At 41.8% G+C, this 18,848-nt stretch overlaps 1 pseudogene; it reads left to right on the top strand.

Annotated features, from left to right (window-relative positions):
- The first annotated feature begins 8,228 nt into the window (after positions 1 to 8,228).
- Positions 8,229 to 18,848, top strand: part of LOC115070330 — a 36,597-nt pseudogene continuing 25,977 nt past the window's right edge.

Genomic DNA, 18,848 nt, shown 5'->3' with positions numbered 1-18,848 from the left:
AGTCTGTTTCCTAAGATAAGTTAGAAGCTCAACAGGCCTCTGCATCCATGACCCAACTGCTGCAAGAGCTGTCTCAGGACAAGCTGCTCCTCCCTGATAAGTTTCACAAAGTGTAGACCCCTGCATCCCGCCAAAACTATTTTGAATTTTTCCCCACCTTCTGCATTCCCTAACACCCTATAAAAGCCTCCAGATAGCAGCCTGAAACCTGGTGGTCTTTCCTCAGTCCTGGAATTTGAAAGATACCCCAGGCAACTTCACTTGCTTTCGTTGGAGTCCTTGTGATTGGTGATTTTTCCCAGTTTTACTTATCACTCTTAATTCAATATTCTGTATGGAATGGTGACACTGCTTACTACTGTTTGTGATAACAAGACTTCTCTCTTATTTACAGTGGAGGGCATCATTAGCTCCAAGGATACAGCCTATCAATGTCCATGATGCCTAAATTGACTTTTCTTCAGGTTTCCTGATACAGGGACTGAAGCTCTCAATTCATCTGAGTTAAAACACTGACCTCAGCCAATTTAATTCATTGAAAAGAAAAAAAGTAAATGTGTAGGGTGCCTTATAAACACATACCAAAAATTAAAATAAAATATTATGTAAATGATTTTAGTATGAACATTTCAGCCAAAACTTTTCAGATTGTTTAGATATTTTCTCCTGGTATAACAATATATCACCTGTGTCAATATTTAAATATTTAGTCTCTCTCCTCAGGCAAAAAAGTCAAGTAATAGTAATGCCTTTAATGTTTTTGTATTACTTTCTTTCACTAAAGTTAATAACCACTGTCTTAGAATGTTTCTTGGCATTTATCAACTGTTCTATAAATATTTATTATTATTGCTATTAATAATACCCACTTTATATGTATATATATCAAGCATATTTTATAGAAGTCTGTCAAGATCACACACAATCAGAATGATAAGGCTATAGACATTTTATACAGATCTGAACCAATACACGAAGTTTCACTTCTTGGAATCTCTCTGTGATTCTATTCTTCTGCACAGTTAGTCCTCAAAGTAAACGAGTGTCCCCTGGAACTGATGTTATGGACTGTTGTTGGCCACCATGTGGGTGCTGGGAATATTTTCTTGCATATGTTTCTATTGTGTGACACCTTCTAAGGGGGACTTCAACAAAAATCTACTCACCTGAGACACAGTACCAGCAGTAATCCAAGGTAAAGATAACACAAAAATCCAGCTTGGTTAATCAACAGGCCTTATTGGTGTTACTTACAGCAATACTAGTGAGGGTTTACTTACAAGAATATAGATTACAGAAAGACAGCTGCATCACAAAAGGTCACTCCTACTCAAGAAAAAGGACACCTAGAGCTCACTTCACAGCCTTAAGGCAGTTTGCAAGGTTAGACAATTGTCTTTTACAGGTCTCTGCTTCATCCAGGCACCTCTGCTGATTTCATCCTCCTGGAATCTTGGCTGGCCTGAGTGTCTCTCAGCAGTCCTTAGGGTTTACAGAAGCTTAGGGATGGAGTGGCCTAGTGAACTTAGTCAATTTCCCAGATTTCCTGAATCTATTGAAGTGTTTACTTCACGAGCTTTGCAAGCTTCCTTGCAGGATTGAACACCCTTAAAACATAGGCTGTTTACCTCCCTAATGAGCATCCTATTTCTTACCTCCCTTTAGACATCTTGTTGTCCATCTTTCTGTAGAATATGATTGTTTATCCAGCTTCCCTATAACGTGGAAGGAAGGTTTTTTCTGGGACAAAATTGATAGACAACAGTTTTCATGTCAGTATTGCTTATCAAGTCATAAAGTTATTAAGCCTAACAAAATAATCTACATGTCATATATGTAATATACACCTTTTCCTCATGAAAAGTAGTGTTTTGTGTCAGCAAGTAACTCTTAAATCACAGTTAGTAAATGTATTGGTTTCAAATGCTTTACCTAATGTACAACATTGTATGAAGGAGAGATATCTTTTGACTTGTAATTTTACTATGACAATATTTCAAAAATCCATTTGCATGTCCATGTCAAAAAGAAGTTAATTCTGCATAAGGTGTTGATGGACAACATTTCTCTTATGACACAAAGTCAATTTTATAATTTATAACCTATATTTGCTTTCATAATAGAAATTTAGTCATTATGGTGTATGTCCTTTTATTATTGAGATTTGCCATCAAATACAACAACTGTTTGTCCAGTAGCTAATACTTTGTAATAACACACCTAGAGATTGCATCCTTCATGGGGAACAATGTTTCTTTAGGCTCCAGTAGAGACCACAGTGTCCTGGGATTGGAGATTACAAATAAATAAGTCCTGAATAATTAACTTGCTATATCTCTTCTCTGTACACTTACTGACTCACAGAAAATGTAGGTTTGTAAAGGCCCGAAGAGTAGTCCCCAAACTGTAATAGCCAAAGTATCTTCATTTACTTCATTTTGTACAAAGCCACTTTAAACCTCAGGAGCTAGAAAAACAGCCAGGTTCAAGGCAATAGTGTCTTTATTAATCAATGTAATTTAAGGGTAGTTGAAACAGAGCAATGTAGTGTCTGTTCTGGATATCACCCAAGGCTAAGGTTAATCTGATGCTTCTACTGATTCATCTCTTTGTACAACAGTGAAAATAACTACCATAGGCTGTGAATGATTTATACATTACAATAGATCTATAGGTCTCAAATGTAAATGACATAGAGACCCATATAGCTGTTTTGTCTTGTCTCTAACTCTGTGGAAGATTCCTAAAAAGGGAAGATATTACAGACATGAAAGCACCAAGTGTGGTGAAGTCAATGTAGGATACGTCCATTCAGTGTTTACACACAATCTTATTTTTTTATGAATTCCTGCAGGACAAAATAAAGCAAAGGCTCTAGAAATCAGAAGTAAAACTAACAGTCATTTGTCCATAAGCATAAGCAAATAGACAAAGATAAAACTAAAATGTTCTCATACAGAAACTAGAAACCTTCACATCAAAGGGCATTTAACAGGAATACAATTAACATTAAATCTATGACTTTTAATGCTCTACTATCAAAATTATCCCTAATTTTGTGTTTATATATGTGCATTTATGTTTATGTGTGAATGTCCATGTATGTATAGGTGCCCTTGTAAGTGTGTGTGCACATGAAGAAACCAGCAGTCTGGTTCTGCTGTCACTCCCAGGCACTCTCCACTTTCTTTTATATTTGAGAAACTCTGACACTGGCCTGAAACTCAATATACACCTGATATCCAGCAAGAAACAGTAATACACCTTCCACACCTTCCCCCCTTTCCAGTGACTGGATGAAAAACACATGACACCATGCCCAGCTTCTTTTTAATGTAGATTCTGGGCTCAAAGTAAGGTCCTCATGCTTGTGAGGCATGCAGTTCAGTGAGGCAAGCATTCTACTGACTAGGCTATCTCCTCAGCTTAGTTTGCCATAATTTTGCAAAATTCACACTAAAACCACACAGAAAAATCAGTATATATTCTTATTACAAAGTACAGTGGTCTAAACCATAATGCATTCAGATGACAAGGCTGAGTTTCAGTGACACTAAAACATTGTTTTATGCCACAGATGATGTAAGTGGAGGTGACATCATTAAACATTAAATTATGAAACCCTGTATGAGATGCACCGAACTCATTTATTTTTTCCCAGACATTGTGTCTTAAGCTAAAATCCAAAGGTATTGGTTACAGGAACGTTCTAGGCACATGTTTAAATAATTTCCAGGTTCCACAAGAGGGATCAAACTGAGATATTATCTCCATTTTAAAATATGTGTGATAAAGCAAATGTGAAAGAAGACTGTGTAAAACTGCAGGACTATCCAGGACTGGCAAAAAGACAGAGATGCCGGGTGTGGTAGTACATGCTTTTAGTCCCAGCACTTGCGAGGCAGAGGCAGGTACATCTCTGTGAGTTCAAATCCAGCCTGGCTGCATTGTGAGTTCAGGTCAGCTGGGAAGACAGGGATACCCTGCCTTAAAAAGACAAAAAAATACAGATATATGTAACCATGTATATAGTCTTTCTGTGGCCTTAGCCTGTGATCTTCAGCTATCATTAACATACTGGATTAATTCATTCAGTTGGTACACACACTGCTCTTATTTGTGAAGTATTAGGAATACAAAAAAGGAGAGATGGAGAGACACAAACTGAAAGAGAGAGAGTGAGACACAAAAAATAGGGAAAGGGGTGTGCTACTAAGGTGAGACAAAATGAAATGTTTGTTGGTTCTCAAAGAAACTACCTGCCAAGATAAATTTAATAACATTGTCTGCATTTGTTCTCATATGAGCATATTTAAATACAATTTTCTAAGAAAGTAATCTACTAAAAGTTATACAATAATAATATGCTATTTCATTTGTTGTAAGGTAACAATAATAAGACAAGCATGGTGGGACACCCCTGTAATCCAAACACTTGAGAACTCTACATAGTAAGATCAGGAGCTGAGGGTCATCCTCAGACACTAGCATGTTTGAGGCCACATTAGACATATCTCAAATAAGCTGGCCTTCATAATTGTAGAAAAAATGAAACCCATGGAATGAAACAAGCGACATGGGGCACATGGCTTAGTGCCTGGGACTTAGGAAGCTCTCAAAATGGTTCATTGTATTTGGCAGAATGTGATCCTCATCATCTTCATTATCATCACCATCATGAGCCTGTCTGCTTAGGAATCAGTTTAGAAGGACACATTTGCTACACATTTAGGGAAGGTATGAAGAGTATGGTGAAAGACGATTGGAATATGATTTCTGGACTGTGCTAAAACCAAAATGTCCAAATTCTAATTCCTCAGAAGTGATGTAGTTTAAATCATCTAGACATTGAACTGTCAGTTTCTCATCACAATAAAGAAACAATACTTCCAATCACCCTCTGCAGAAACACAAGTCTCTCTGTACTTACTGAGTTTTGCTGCTTCTCTGCTGGGTCTGGACCAAGGAGGACAGGTCCAAAGACCTTCCCATGCTGCTGTCCAGTGATGTCTCAGGAAGTGTCCTCAGGACTGAAGAGTACTGTGTCTGATGGGAGCTTCCTGTAGAGGACACCCATTGAGAGAAGAAAGAGAAATATTGGGTCAGCTACACTGAAGATACCAAACTGCAGGACTAGAGAAATGGGCTGGTGGTTGACTATTATGTGGCCTTAGAGGCCCAATGCTCAAAAGTCCTAATTAGAAAAATTACTCCATGTTATTGGTTCAAATCTCTAAAGATTTCCTCATATTAACAAAGGAAGTTAAGAAAACAAATCACACAACACTCAGGTAAAACCCATGTGGACTCTTCATTTGTTTCTATTTTTTCTTTTCTTGAAAAAAGAACTTTCATTGAGCTGTTGTACATTTCTTTAAAAAATACTTAATCAAATATAGACCCTCCTCTCCTATGCATGACCTCCAAAACCCCCACAGGACTCCATGTATTCCGTTAAACATTTTAAGTCTTATCCAGTCAAGTATTTGTATCCAGATATCCTTCAGTGCAAATTCATCCCTAGAGTCAAAGCAGCCTATCTAGAGATCACAAGTAAGGCCCACCCTCCCTCATCACATAGTAATCAGTCTCCAACTGTCCTCAGTCTAGGGCTGGCATGCCACACATTTTTCTCTCTCCACTCGGGGCCCTTGTCTGAGTGAGTAGGCATGGGTCCTGTGCTCAGTGCTGCCATTATCACAGGTTCACAAGTGTAAGCTTCCAGTGGCCTTAAAGCCTCTGCTTCCCTGTGTTCATGAAACAGTCCTCACTCTCACAATATTTTTGCCCTTTCTTCCACAATGGGCATGGTTGGGCGAGGTTTAATATAGCAGTACTATGTAGTAACACACACTCTATAGCTTTTGTTCTTTAAAACTTGTCCAGTTGAGGGACCTTCTCTGTGTATCACATTCTGTTGTAAAAGGAAGCTTGACTGATGAGAGTTGAAGAATGCATTAATTTTCTCTCTACTCCTTGTTCTGCTATGTTTATAAGCCTTAATTGTAGAGGTTGCTATGGCATTAGGGCTGGGCTGGACCATTGATTGATTTTTTTCCCTTATAGTTTGAATATTATCATCTAGCATTATAAGAGTTAAACTTCAGGTAGAAGGCTTCCAGGTCAGTTACTGCTTCATTGCTTCAGTTCCTATATCTGAAGTATGTCCTGTCTTCAGCAGTAGGGTCTTATCTTCTAGTTCAGAGTCTTAGGTACACGGATCTGTTCAGCTGAGCAGGAGCCAGAGATGGTGGGAATGGGTGGACCACCTGAGGAGGGGCTTATCAATCTATACTAGGGAGTTTAGCTAGTATGAGTGGAAGTTAGTCCAGAGATCTGAGGCAGAGAAATTGGAGCCTTAGTGGGCCCAAGACTGGCTGACAGGGAACAGGATGGGGGTGGGAGAGAAGAATGGAATATGAATGATTTTTTGATGCAAATTGTGACTATTTTGTTGAGAAATTTTACATGAATATTCATTAGGTATATGGACTTATCACTTTGTTTTTTATTGTGTATTTTTCTAGAATTGGTATTAGAGTAATAGTGGTATCATAGAAAGAATTTGAGAGTTTTCCCTCTGTTTCAGTCTTTTAAAATAATTTAAATGGTATTGGTTGTAGATCTTTTTAAGGACTGTTAAAATTCTGACTCTATCTAGGTTCATGTTGTCTTTCAGTCAGAGGGCTCAGTTATTATTACTTTGAGTTGTTATGGGTCTGTTTAAGCTGTTGATCTCTTCTGGGTTTTGCTTTGGTGGTTTCCATATATTTAAAAATTGATCCAATTCTTTTAGATTTCCAAATTTAATAAAAATGGGCAAGAAAGTGAGGAGAAAATCCACAGAGCCAGAGAAAATTTTCACCAGAGCACATGTGACAGAGGATTAATAGGCAATATATATAAAGAACTCAAAAAAGAAAAAATCAAGAAAACAAGTAACCCAGTTGAAAGATGGACTAAGCATCTTGTAGGAGAGGAAGTGGCAGTCTTAAGCACAGGCTTCACTAAGAGAACACAGCTTCTGCTTTGAGAGCTTCGCCCGTGCTTCCACAAAATACCCAACTTACAATCTGCCCGGATGAGAGGATCCTGCCTGGATGAGGGGATCTATCAGGAAGTGACACACCAACTTATGGGACACTGAGGGCAGGGGGAGAGGTATAAAAATCTTGCACTTCCCAGCAATAAATGAGTCAGCAGCACCTCGCCTAGTGCCTTCTCTCATCTGGATCCTGGAGTCTGGGTGTTCATTCCACGCTACTCACCCCCACCTTGGCCAAAACCCTCATTCCCTTCAGTCCCTCATGGGCTGGACCCATGAGGAAACCTGCAACAGCTGGTGCCCGAACAAGTTTCCTGGCCCTCCGGCATTGACGATGCCCCCAACTTCGGTTCCTTCAGTGAGTAGGCTCCAGGTTTTGTCTGTCCACTTGGCTGCTAGAGGGTGAACGAGTAGGCCCCCTCCTCTGTCCCCTCTACCCTGTCATATTTGTTGTTAAATCAGAAAAGGCACACTCCACTGTGTGGTCTTGAAGTCCACGCCAGCACCTTTTATTCCTTGGCTCACCTCGGTGAATTCATGTAAGAATTGATCCACGCCTAACTCAGAGCCTAGGCATTGGGTCATCCTGTTGCCTGTCCTGGAGACACTGTGTGAGCATATGGCTGGAGATGTCATGGCCTCCAGAAGTCCCTCACTGAGCACAAGACATTTGGATCCAATACACCTTATCATATTGGGGCAGTTTACATCTGAGTGGCTCCTGGTCCTTTTTTACTTCATTTGTGCCCTGTTGGTACTCACCCTTGCCTTTTACTTTGGTAGTGAGTTCCCTTGACAATACCTTCCCATGATGGGCAACTTACCACCACAGTGCAAGGAGCCACAAACGGCAGCTCTCAAATCGCTCCTTAGTACTCCAGGACTTAAAGTTAAACCAAAAGATATTGATAATTTCTGGGATGAAACCACTAACGTGGCTCCTTGGGTCTCTATCAAGAATATGTGGGATCCTGACCTCTGGATGTGGGTCCTTTTCTTGGCCTGAAAAAGGGAAGTAGGATTGGGAGTCATTCCCCCTGCCTCTTTTGTTCTGATCCTTTTAGCTATCATTGCCAGCCTTAAGTCCTCCTCCCCTGAAGAAGTTATTTCAGCCCACAATAAGCATTGTCAGGATCAGGCCAGTGTAGACCTTGTCATTACATCAACCCCCACTGACCTTGATATGGGAACCAGCCACGAGGTCGATCCAGATGAGAAAGGGGGCCCCTTGCCTCTATCTCAGACCCCGCTTTCAAAGCCACAACATCGGAGACACCAGCACCCAGTACCCCTGGAAGGTACTATGTTCTGATGCACTTCCCGTTCATTATACCCCCCCACAACCTGGCCACTCCTTGCTCCCCCTTGGCAGACACTGTCTGCCTTTCTGGTTAATGTCGGCCCAAATAATGCACACCAGCCATGTGTGCCCACCCTTCTCATGGACCTTGCACTCATCCACAAAGCCGCCAATGAATCAGGCGCCGACTCCCCATATTTTCACCAAGTCCTCTGCCAATAGGCCATGCAGTTTCAGACCCATTACAAATGGATAAGTTATTAAAGGCCGTATTAAAGCCATGAGTCTTCCTGAGCTGGTGTTTGGCTTACAACGATCAGGCTGAAAATCAGCCATGTCTCAACCTTCAATATGGCCTTAATATTACTCTGGATATGTTCACAGGATGTGGACAATATATTGATCCCATTTCCAAGTCCATTATTGGCCTTCATACTTACTACCAACATGTTAGTGACCTGGCCTTCAAGGACCTTAAGTATTGCTCCCCCCGTGACCCACAGGCATTCTTCCAAAATTTAATTCAGCAGCCAGGGGAGTCCTTCACGGTCTTCCTCATCCGTGTAACTAGGGCTGTGGAATGGAGGATGGGGTCTGTACCCACCCGTGATACACTTATCAAACAACAGACAGGGGAGGGCCTGAATATCCCTACCTGCAATGCTATAGTGCCTGTCTGCAATGATGATACTTGCAAGTAGGGGCTTAGACCACAGGACAGGGCCCATTGAGGCCCTCACCTCCACCTTAGAGGCACCCTTATTACTGGGGAGGCCCACTCCCTCCTATTCAAAAGATGGCTGGTGGATCTGCGTTAGGACAGGACATCTCCACAGGGACTGCCCAAACAATGGAGCTCATCCCAAGACCCACTGACCCAAATGCAAAAAGGATTTCATTGGGCAAAAGATTGTAAGTCACAGCCCCTATCAGACTTGACTCATTTAAAATCCACCCAGGGCACCCCTCAGCCCCGAAAGTAAGAGGAGAAACGAGACAGATTTTATGGACCCTTCCGATTCTTAATCACTGCCCCCTAATGACCTTATTTCTAGATGGGATTGCTGTGAAAGGCCTAGTGGACATGGGAGCCGATGTTACCATCATCACTGAGAGTGGAGTCTCTTTGGTTTCCCCATTGGAAATATCGGGCTGGCCTGCACATTAAGGGAGTGGGGGGGGGCAGCCAGGACACAAAGCTGGTCATCCAAGCAGTACACTGGAAGGACTTAGATGGAAATAAGGGCACATTCATTCCCATAGTGGCTGACATCCCCCACAACTTGTGGAATTGAGATGTGCTACAGGACATGGGTGTGGTCCTTACCAAAGACAATCAGGCCTTTTATTATGGTGACATAGCCCACGATAAACTTGGGCTCTCTGGGAGTTACTGGAGCTCTGACCAGCACCCCCAATTCTAAGGACCACTGCCCTCCCTGGGACATCCCCTAAGGAGTCTCCCACACCGATCGCACTTACCTGGATCTAGACGGATTCGATCTGGGTGGAGCAGTGGCCTATTATAGAACCTAAATTGTCTATCCTCAAAAATTTGGTCCAGGAACAGCTGGACCTTGGACATTTGGAACCATCCACTAGTAAATATAATACCCCAGCATCCATTATTTAAAAAAAAAAAAAAAATGGCCGTTTTACATTGCTTCAGGACTTATGCACCATTAATGACCAAATGGACAAAACAGGCTAGACATAGGCTGGCTTGCCCGACCCTGGTGCTATTCCTCAGTCTCACTATATCATAACACTTGATATTAAGGATTGCTTCTTCTCAATCCTGCTGGGCCCCCAGGATCATGATCACTTTGCCTCTACGGTTTGGGAACCAAACTTCCACAAGCCAGCCGTCAGATATCAATGGAAAGTCTTTCCCCAGGGAATGAAAAACAGTTCTACTATTTGTCAGTTTTTTGTCTCTTTGAGCCACTTCAACCAGCCCTCATAGAGTACAGTTTTATTGACTATATGGATGACATTCTGTTGTCCCACCATAACCCACAATTTTTCTGCAGGGTAACCAGAGACTCTTTATCATCCCTTGGCTTGTCTATCATCTTAGATAAGCTACAGGAGTTGCCTCCTTATACCTTTTTGGGGCATAACATTTTGGACGGCATACGCCCTATGCCCCCTGCCTTTAATTCAAAGTTGGTCTATATACTAGCCAATTTTCAACAACTCTGTGGCACCATAAATCGGCTTAAGCCAATCTTGCCCATTTCCTCAGAGGAACTGGGAGTGCTGTTTTTTCTTTTGAAGGGCCCATCCTGCCCTTCAGCAAAGAATAACTTAACTCCCCTAGCCATTGCCTTATTGCAAAAAAATCATTGAGTTGCTATCATCAACAATCCTCGACAGGTATGCGTCCTTAAAATCCCTACAGGCTTTAGTGTTATTGACTTCTTCTGGCTTCCTTGGTGCCCTTTGGCAGACTGGGCCGCTTATCTGCATCCATCTCTCATACTCAGAGCTCCAGCAGGTTTCCTCCAAGTTTGAGCTTGGCCTTTAATTTGGCAGTCAAACTGTGCACTCAAGCTAGAACCTTCAATAGGGAACCTGACACTATCATGCTCCCCTTTCCCCTCCATAGTGTACAGGCACTCTGGGATGATTCCATAAGTTTTCAGACCATGATATCAGGCTTCCCTGGCACCATTGACAATCACCTGCTCCAAGACAAAAGAATTCTGACATTTCTCTCATTGTCACTCGAAGTTAAGCCCCACAGCACTCCTTCTTCTTCCCCAATTCCCCAAGCGACCATTGCCTCTTCGGATGCTATTAAGAAGAGCTATGGGGTCCTGATACATCATCCTGGAATAAAGGACATCACCCACATCGTCCCTAATCCTGGCTCTGTCCAGTTGGGAGAACTTCTTGCTATACTTAGAACTTAACAGAGTGCCAGGATGAACTCCTCAATCTCTTTTCTGATAGCCCATATGCTGTTCAGGTCGCTAAAATCCTTGCCTTTTCTCATGTTATAAACTCCTCCACCCCACTCTAACTCACTATGGTCAAGCTACAGGAATGCCTAGAAAATAGAAGTTACCCATGGTACATCTCACATATCTGCTCACATACTTCAATTCCCAGAATCCTAGCTCTGGGGAATGCCACCACAGATGCCCTGATCATGACAGTCCAGTCTATCCCATTAGAAAAACCAAGAGCTTTACATCAACAATTCCACCTGTCCCCTCAGAGTATTCATAATACTCCTCGTAGAAATCCCCATGTCCAAATGCAAGCACCTGTCTACTCATGTGCTACTTGTGCCCCACTTATGCCTCTCAGGACCCTTAACAGGGGAGGAGTGAATCCCCATGGTTTGATACCCAATGCCATTTGGCAGATGGATGTGACTCACTAACACCCTTTTGGGCAATTGAGATTCGTTCATGTTGTAGTTGACACATGCTCCTCCCTTACATATGCTTTAGCTCTCAGGGGAATAGACTACACGTCATTAAAGCTGTAAAGTCTGCCATGCTAATCATGGGTGTACCCTGGGCACTTAAGACTGATAATGGGCCCGCTTATTCCTCTCAAGAATTCAACAATTTTTTTCCTCCTGGGGAATCAAACATAGCCTTGGTATTCCCTATAACCTGCAAGGACAAGCCATTGTCAAAAGGACCAACAGGACATTTAAGTCCCTCCTGCCTAAAAGCCCATTGGCTGATGCCAAAAGTAACCCTCACCTGGCTCATACTGAGGCTTTGTTCCACCTTAATTTCCTCATGTTTGATGACGGGGATCTCAGTCCAGCATACAAACATTGGTCCTTCTTGCCTCGAGCTATGCCCCTGCCACCAGTTAGGTGGAGGGATCTGATTTCATCTCCATGGCAGAAACCAGCCCACATCCTGATACAAGGATGAGGATACGCTTGCACATTTCCACAGTATGCTACAACCCCCATCTGGATTCCATCAAGAGACATCTGGCCAGCAATGTAACCCCATCTGGAGACCAGACTGTGAGCTTAATAAGCCATGACATCCTTTGGGGCTTTGTTATCTTTGGCAACCTTTTGTCCTTTGGCTGTTCTTCTTCCCTGGCTTCAGATCTCTGGGCACTGGTTCCCTTACCACTTCTGATCCTCCCTATAGATGAACAGTCACCAACTTTCCAAGTTCTCTTTACTACTAGTGAATCCCTTGATCTCCCCACCATGGAATTGATTCACGTGTCCCATCCCATAAACAGCACATGGTCCCTTGCAGGATCACTCTGCTTCAGCCCAGCCCTTAACCCCTCCTCCACTAATGTCTCTCACTTTCACTCCCTCTTTAACATCACAACAGGTGACAGCCTGGCAGCCTGGAGACACCTTGTGTCTGCAAAACCTTACTCTTATGTCTACCCTTACCCCATGAGTAAAGACACTGTCAGGGGGGCCTGGGAGCTCTGAGGGCCAGTGGCTTGCCTGGATTTGAATCCTCTATTCTTTGTATTAGGTCGAGCCATCTTTAATGGTACATATACAGATGATAACTCAGAGACGAGTTCCTCGGGTGTCACAGACCCAACTTGGACACTTAATGAAGTCTCTGTTAACATTTCTTTTTCTTTCTCCTCGACCATTTGTGTCCATCCTCTGTTTGCTTTGCTTCTTGCTAATGTCACGAGTGACCTGGAAGATGCACTTAACTGCTCCCTCGCTAACTGCAGTCTCGTGGAATGCTGGATTTTCCCAGCTTCTCTTGTTCTCTTTGTGCACAAACCTGCAGCAATCTGGGTTCCCATTCCTAATGGCACTCATTTCCATGCTGTCACCCTCATGGAACAGACAGCTATCCAGCCCTTCCCCCAGGTCAAGAGAGATTTTAATATTACAGATTTTAATATTACAGAGATTTTAATATTACAATCGTCACTGCCATTATCATTTTCTTGGTGGCTGCAGCCACTGCTGCTGTTGCTATCACTAAATCTTTCACTACCGTGGAAATACTCAACAAGGTAGTATCCAAAACCTTTCAGCCTTACATACTCAGTCTCGTATTAATCAACACCTCTTCCAGGCTATTTCTGTCATCCAACAACAGGTAGACCTCCTTGGTGAAGAGATGGCGATCATCAAACAGATGATGCTAATGGCCTGTGACCCACAGTTCAAACCCTTGTGTCTCACAACTTACAAAGTAGATAACCTCCCTACGCCCAGGATGGAACTCTCACAGTATATCCATGGCCACTGGAGCCAAAAGTTTCTCAACTACTCCAACTTGCTCACTGACCAGACCATCTCCCTAAATTATACATGGGCTCAGACATTAAATATAAACACTGGGTTCCTCGACAAACTTTGGTCAAAATTAAAACTTTGTTTGACCCTTCATGGATTGTTACTTATTTGCTCTTGGGTATCATAGTCTTAATTCTTTCCTTGCTCATAAAATGGCTTGTTATACACTTCCACAGATAAAACCAAGTAAATTACTCAGTGTATCAGGTTCTCAAAATGCTTAAGGATCCAGACTTCAACACCACCCCCTGAGGTCCAGCAGGTCTGGCTTGCTGACATCCTAGAAGCAACTCTGTAACTTCTTGCCCTCTCCCTCCCTCACATGGTCATGCCAGAGGTCACACCCTTCCAGAGCTGGTAGTCAATGATGGCTAAGATCCTGATGGTCAGGACGACCTAAGACAGGCATAGTCCATCAAGCTGGGGGTCCTCTGAGGTGGGGTCAACTATGTTGAGGCAAAGAATCTCAGCTCCCACTGACCTTTCTATAATAAAAAAGGATGGATATGTAGGAGAGGAAGTGCCAGGATTAAGCACAGGCTGCACTAAGAGAATACAGCTTCTGCTTTGAGAGCACAGCCCATGATTCTGCAAAATAGCCAACCTATGATCTGCCCTGATGAGGGGGTCCTTCCCGGATAAGGGGATCTATCAGGGAGTGATACACCAACTTATGGGACATGGGGGCAGGGGGAGAGGTATATAAAGCTTGCACTTCCTGACATTAAATGAGTCTGCAGCACCTCGCCTAGTGCCTGCTCTCATCTGGCTCCTGGAGTCTGTGTGTTGATTCCTTGCCAATCAGACCCACCTCAGCCAGAAGCCTCATTCTCTGCAGTCTCTCAAGGGCTGGACCCACGAGGAAACCTGCAACAGGGTCTAAACAGAGCAGTCTCAAAAGAAGAAATAAAGATGACTAAGAAGCATTTTAAAAGGTGTCCAAAATCGTTAGCATTTAGGGAAATGCAAGTTAAAACCACTTTAAGATTTCACCTTTCCCAGTCAGACTGACTAACATCAAGAGAACAAATGATACCAAATGTTGGAGAAGATGTTGGGAAACTGGAATGCTCATCCACAGCTGATTGGATTGAAAATTTCTTCAACCCCTATGGAAAGCAGTGTTGGAGAACTCTTTTTTTAAAATTTTTAATAGCTACATGATTAGAAGATGCATTTCATTACAGCTTTAACGTATTCAGTAATACACTCCAGAGAAAGAGTATATCTATTTCAAAAGTGACTGTAAGTTTCTAGGTTCACGGTTGAATTAATACAGTTATGTTATACAATACTGAACTCAGTATAAGCCCTGTAAGACATAGAATTGAATGAGTTTTTTAACCTTTAAAAATTTCTCCATTTCATTTTAGAATATATTGTTCCTTGAAGAAAGACTCATTGTTTTTGCTACTAACATTGAGATGTTGGCACATGCATCTCTAATCTGTATGTATCTGATTATTACTAGTCATAATTGGTTGCACTCAGATGATTGGTGCCTGTGTATGTCAATAAAGGCATCAGGTAGATTTCAACAGTGGTGTTTATCTCCGCTACTAATTAACATGGTGTAAATTTCCATGCTTTCTCCTCAAATATAATACATTTAAAAAATTTTGTAGTAGTTGTTGTTGTTGTTGTGTGTGTGTCTGTGTATCACACAGAACATTCCAAACCAACTTATTCGACTATACACCCACTTCCCAGATGGCACCCTCCCATAGCCTCTTGCCAAAGGGACTTCCAGATAGTAACCCAGAATAGAACTGGGAAAATGAACAGCAGACCCCAATCTTATCTAAAGGAATATTGACAACTGATTGCTGCTAGATGAGGAACAGCTGACCTTCCTAAAACAAAGGCCTCTAGTCTAGGCTGACTAGACTCCCCAGATGGATAAGTAGTAAGGAATGGCTGGGGGTGCTGACAACACAGCAGACAGTAGTAGGGAATATAAGAGTATAAGTGCTTGTACTTATATCAGAGTATAAGGGCTCTAGTGGGGGGAGGGAAGCTATGGGAGAACTCTTATAAAACTAAAAATGAATGTACCATTTGACTGAGTTACACCACTCCTTGGCATATACCCAAAGTACTCCTCCTATTGCAGACACACTGTATATCCATGTTTGTTGCTGCTCTTTTCACAATAGGTAACAGATGGCAGCAACCTAAGTGTCCCTTAAATGACAAGTGGATAATGAAAATGTGGTACATTTACACAATGTAGTTCTACTCAGTGGTAAATAAAGATGAAATCATGAAATTTGCAGGTAAATTGATGGAACTAGAAACTTTTACACTAAGTGCAGTAACACAGACTCAGAGAAACAAACGATGCGTGCTCTTCCTCATATGTGGATCCTCGCATCAAATCCTTATACGTGAGTATGTATCCAGGCGTAAATACAGGAACCAGAATAATGAAAAGGAACCAGAGAGGTAAAGGGAAAGAAAGAACCTGAGCAAAAAGAACAGTAGGAAACAGAGGACACTAAGAGAAATGGATAAATATGGGATTATTTAATTGGAAGGCGGAAGGGAGGATTATACAAGGAATCTTGTGGATAGAGGGAAAGAAGGAGGCCAAGAGAGGTGGGACCATAGGAGACAGGTATTATCAAGGTAGAAATTGGGAAAATGGGGACACTTTAAATGTGGAAACCATGGCAGAAGGGTTAGACAGAGAAAAAGAGAGAGAGTGTGTGTGTGAGAGAGAGAAGAGAGATAAATAATGCTCAGCTAGTATTAGAAACCCAGAGGGAACTACATAAGTCCAACAACTTACTGACAAATTATACATACATTATCTCTACATGAATCCTTGTGCATAGCTAAAGGGTACATAACAAGAAACAGTGACAGAAAGGAGATACCTTCCCCAAGACAGTCCCATAGTTATTGAGGCTACTGCCCCAGCCCTTGATGGCCTCCTAAAACTTGAAGGTAAGACCCTACTGCTGAAGACAGAACATACTTCGGACACAGAATTAGGAGCTATAGACCTGCAACTCACCTGAAACCACTTCTCCTAAAGGCTAGATCTCATAGCTTTCGAGAGTGCTATGAAGGTGCCAAGGGAAAACATCAATGGATGATCCGACACGAGCTTCCAGACCAAATAATCGCATCAATGGCAAGCACAGAATACATCATTGTTGCAATAGTGGCACTTTTATCATGGGGCAATTGACAGCTACCTAATTTGATTAAAAGCCCACTCAAAGGGAGGACACTCAAGTGTGTACTGTGAACATAACCTAATACACATGGTTGGAGTTGTCATAGATCTCAGAGCAAACCCAAAGACTGTTACATTTTTAGATTATTGTGATTTCTTACTATGTGCAAAATATGTATCCTTATATTTACAGATAAATATCCCAGTCACCACTAATCAAAGAAGCTTGTTTTGAACCAGTCAGAGACTATTGCCGAGTACCAAAACTGGACACACATGGAAATTTACTATGAACACCCAAGGCTAATGGACACATCTACAATGCAACCTCTACACTTAAGGCTCATGGAATATAGAACAGGGATAAAGAAGAGGACTAACGAAGTTCTCAGTTCTCAATAATGAAGCTCCCTTATGCGGCAGAGGACCAGGAATGCAAAAGGTCATAAATGTCCAAAGTGTACAGATCAAGAGTCTGCTGAATGATTGTCCTTGGACAGTATGCCTTTATTAAACTTCACCATCCAAGGCTCAGGGACCATCATGGAAGAGGGTGGCAGAAAGATTGCAAGAGCCAGGAAAGAGGCGCATGACCAATTTAGAAACTGTTCTACAAACTCCTGTGAACCTGCTCGTATGATTCTATGGCAATGGTATCAGCATATACAAGTTCCATGCACACTCAGGGAGACAATAACCCAGAATAGAGCTGGGAAAATGAACAGTACACCCCAATCTTATCTGAAGGATGTTGGGAGCCATGCTTGACAGAAGCATTCGAAATTAGAAGATTGCCACTTTAAGAGCTTCTGAGCTCTCCGCTTCAGCGGTTTGACCTGACAGGCTGTACCTGCATGATAAATCAGATCTTCTAGAAAGTTAGTTTCAGTTCAGTCTGTGGGCACCGGAAGATGCAGCTACGTGCTGTATCCATATTTACCTTTTTGTTTCTGTTAGGAAAATCTCCTTGGTGACCCCAGCTCTGAGTCCTATATAAGATCTGTGAACCCCACAACAGCAGCAGCCTTCTTGTAATAACTCCCCTACCTGTAGCTGCCTTTCTTTAAATAAATTCCTCAGAAAACTTCAGACTTTTGTCTAAGTTTCTTTCTTGTTGAAGACCCAAGCCTGGTGGGCTTGGGGGCGTTCGACAGAACGAATGGCGTCACCTGATTGCCGCTAGATGAAGAAGAGCTGATCTTCCTAAAACAGCAGACTCAGATAGGCTGGATAGACTCAGTAGACACATTTGCACTGAGGAACAGTGCAACACAGTGGGCCTTAACAGGGATGACAAAGTGTATGAACTCCAGGTGGGGAGGGGGTTATGGGAAGATGCTAGTGGGCATGGTAGTTTAAAGATGATCAAGATTATTTGAGATGTTTCCTTATAAATTACTTTATCCTATGATTTAACTGTTTGTGTCCTGAATTCTGTATTATGTAAAATAATTTAAACTATATTAAAACAATTCCTTAAAATTAAAAAAAACTTAAAAAGCTAAAATGTAGAACCTATAAAAAAAGAATAAAACATTTCATAGAGTTAAGATTTTTAAAGTATTCCCTTATAATGTTCTGGATCTTTTTGTGTGTCTGTTGTGGTTTTCCCATTTGTATCTGTACTGTCCACTTGGATTTGTTGTCTCCTTCTTTTGGTTCACTGGACTTAGGGTCTGTCTATCTTGTTTATCTTTTCAAAGAACCATCTCTTAGATTCATTGATTCATTGTTTTTTTTCTTTGTTTCTATTTCTTTAATTTCTTTTCTGATTTTTATTATTTCTTTTCGTCTTTTGGGTTTGTGTTTGTTTTTTTCTTGCCTTTCCAGATTCTTGAGTTGTACCATTAAGTCATTTACATGTTCTCTTTCTGATCTTTAATGTAGGCACCTAGAGACATAAACTTCTCTCTTAGGAGCATTTTTCATATCCCATAACTTTTGTTGTGTTGTCTTGTCATTTTAATTTAGTTCCAAAAATATTTGATTCTTCTTTGGCCCATTCATCATTGAGATTTATGTTCTTTAATCTCCATGATTTCAT

The sequence above is a fragment of the Nannospalax galili genome, unplaced genomic scaffold (assembly GCF_000622305.1).
Source record: "Nannospalax galili isolate Female #2095 unplaced genomic scaffold, S.galili_v1.0 scaffold896, whole genome shotgun sequence".
NCBI classification, from domain to species: domain Eukaryota; kingdom Metazoa; phylum Chordata; class Mammalia; order Rodentia; family Spalacidae; genus Nannospalax; species Nannospalax galili.
This window is presented reverse-complemented; position numbering and strand designations above follow the sequence as displayed.